The sequence below is a fragment of the Vigna radiata genome, chromosome 2, assembly GCF_000741045.1.
Source record: "Vigna radiata var. radiata cultivar VC1973A chromosome 2, Vradiata_ver6, whole genome shotgun sequence".
Taxonomy (NCBI): Eukaryota; Viridiplantae; Streptophyta; class Magnoliopsida; order Fabales; family Fabaceae; genus Vigna; species Vigna radiata.
Window position 1 is genome coordinate 18,207,327 of NC_028352.1, and position 3,337 is coordinate 18,210,663.

At 43.8% G+C, this 3,337-nt stretch overlaps 1 pseudogene; it reads right to left on the reverse strand.

Moving 5' to 3' along the window:
• Positions 1–3,337, reverse strand: part of LOC106752809 — a 22,682-nt pseudogene that overhangs the window by 7,250 nt on the left and 12,095 nt on the right.

Genomic DNA, 3,337 nt, shown 5'->3' on the forward strand with positions numbered 1-3,337 from the left:
TCATCAACAATGTCATCCAATGTATCAATTCTCAACACAGAATGGTCCTCAGCTGGAAATTTCATGGCATCAAGGATATTAAAATGCACAACAATATCAACAAATTCCATAGACAATGTCCCAGCATACACATCAATCTTGGTACGGGCAGTTTTCAAAAATGGCCTGCCTAGTATAATGGGGGCAGATCCATGAGAGAAACCGTCATCCATCTCCAAAACATAGAAATCAGCAGGAAATATCAATTCACCTACCCTAACCAAGACATCCTCTATGTAACCTGTCGGGTGGGTACACTCCTATTAGCCAACTGAATGACCACACCCGTGGTTTGCAAAGGACCAAGAGACAGAGATTTATAAATAGACAATGGCATGACATTCATAGATGCACCCAAATCAAGCATAGCATTTTCAAATTTATTGTTCCCAATCACACAAGGAATGCAAAACGTACCTAGGTCCTTGCACTTTTCGGGAATGTGCGGGACCGACTTACCAATAAGAGCTGATACATTCCTTCCCATGCTAATCCTTTCATCGCCCTTCATCTTCCTCTTGTGTGTGCACAACTCCTTCAGAAATTTGGCATACTTGGGTATCTGTTTGATGGCATCGAGTAGAGGTATGTTCACCTCTACTTTCCTGAAGGTCTCCAGAATTTCCCTATCCACCTCTTCAGTCTTTTTGCTGGGAAGTACCCGTGAAGGGAATGGAAGAGGGATAGGTCGGTCAACCAAAGGAGAAGGTGCGGCAACGGTGGTGGTGGAAGAGGAAGAAGGTCCACCTGAAGAAGAACCACCGGCTAGAGAAGAAGATCCACCCACCTCACATGCCCTGCATGGACCGTCATGGTCGTCCTCTCTAAGACAAGTGGCAGGCACGGGTGTAGGTGTAGAAGCGGGCTCAGGAGGCACAACAGTCTGCTTCCCTGACCTGAGGGTAATGGCACTCACGTTCCTAGGATTCTGCACGGTCTAGGAGGGTAGCTTAACAGAATTTTGAGATTGTGCCTGGTTCATCTGAGTGGCCATCTGACCCATCTAGTTAGTGAGACTTTGTATAGAAGCTCTAGTCTCCTACTGAAATTGCAGGTTTTGCATAGTCATCTGTCTCACTAACTCTTCCAATGAAGGTGCAGATGAAGTGGAAGGTTGGGCAGCTGGTTGGGCAGGTGCCTCTTGCTGCTGCTGTTGCCTCTGGAGTTGTTGCATAGGTGGAGGCACATATCTATTAGGTGCTCCAGCATTCTGGAAAGGTGACGCCTGCTGCTGATGCTGTGGCGCATTGTTCCATCTAAGATTAGGGTGATTCCTCCACCCTGAGTTGTACATGTTGCTGGTCAAGTCATGATTTGGCTGTTGTGGCTGCCTGTTGTTAAATATGTTAGCAGCATAAGCTTGAGGCTCATTAGAGGCAGCTGATGGCTGCAAAGTAGGACAAGCTTCTATGTAGTGGTCACGAGAAGTACAAACAACACATAGTCGTGCAACAGGTGTGGATGAAGCTGTAGGTTTCTGGCTGGTTGCCAACTCTGTCACTAACTTCGCAAGGGATTCAATCTTGTTGTCCAACTTGCTTTCAATAGCAGATAAAGACTGGGCAACAACATCATGTACGCCCCTCACCACAATGACATCATTTCTGGTGCTAAACTGCTGGGAGTTGGAAGCCATCTTCTCAATCAAATGTCTGGCCTCAGCAGGTGTGGTGTCTCCAAGAGCTCCACCACTGGCAGCATCAAGCATACCCCTATCCATGTTGTTCAAACCCTCATAGAAATACTGGATAAGGAGTTGTTCAGGTATCTGGTGGTGGGGACAACTTGCACATAGTGTCTTGAATCTCTCACAGTACTCATACAAGCTCTCTCCACCAAGCTACCTAATCCCAGTGATGTCTTTCCTGATAGCTATGGTCCGGGATGCTGGGAAAAATTTCTCCAAGAACAACCTCTTCAGATCATCCCAGCTGTTGACGGATCTAGGCGCCAAAGCGTACAACCAATCCTTAGCAACACCTTCCAGTGAATGAGGGAATGCCTTCAAGAATATGTGCTCTTGAGGAACATCATGAGGTTTCATCGTGGAACAGACAATGTGAAATTCCTTCAAATGCTTATGTGGACTCTCACCTGCAAGGCCATGAAACTTGGGCAACAAATGGATCAGTCCAGTCTTGAGAACAAATGGAACGTCCTCATCAGGATATTGGATGCACAAGCTTTCGATATCGAAATCAGGTGCAGCCATCTCCCTAAAAGTCCTCTCATGAGGTGGAGGTTGTGCCATATTGTTCTCAGTGTGAAAAACAACAAAATCAGAATCAGAATCAAGTGCAGATGCAACAGATGCAGTGGATGCAGTATGCACAGAGTATTCAGCAGTGGGATGCACATTATCTAATGGAATAGACTCAAAAACAGACTCTAAAGACAAATTCCTAGAATGCCTAACTAACCTATGAAACGTCCTATCAATTTCAGGATCAAAAGGTGGTATGATTCCAGGATTTCCTCTAGTCATGCACTAAATAACAACACCCTATAATCATGAAACAATGGCACAAAAATCTCAAAACATAGAAAACAACACAAGACACTCAAACACAGACAAAAGACTCAATACTAAACCGTTGGTCCCCGGCTACGGCGCCAAAATTTGATGGGTGTCGCGGCCCATACAAATTTGATTGCAAATTAAGAATGCAGTATAGACTAGGAATGACCCCTAGGTCGTCTCCCAAAGACCAATTTTGCGGTTCAGAATCAGGTCAGACACATACAGTGGCGGGGTTGAAATTGTTTGAGATGATAATTAAACTTAATTAACATGCATGGAAATTAAACACAACCGAGTAAGATAGAAAAACATTAAAGTAAAATAAAATGACAGACCCAACATTGCAACCAACAACTATCTTGCACAATTAAAATTGTTTGTATGCATCACTAAACTAAAAGAAAAATGAAACACAACTCAATATACTATGCCAAATATTTTAAAGCAAAGAAATGAGTGAGTATAGCTTTCCTCCACCAATTCACGTGACTTCCAAAGCCTTAAGGTGAAGAAAATTAATTCCTCTCTCCTCTCAAGGGTTGACTTAACTTGCTTTGCTACCAAAGAGTAAAAAGAAATACTTTTCTCCTTCTACAAATCACTTTGTTGAGACACCCTTTGCTAGTAATTTGAAATTGCTTCCAGCTGCAATGTGTCATCCCTTAAGGCACCGTGCATCACCAAATAATTGACAAATGAATTGGCTAAAAAGCCTACTTAACCGTGACCTCCATGCATTGTGCACCGTGTGATGCAAATCAAAAGTGAGTAACCCTT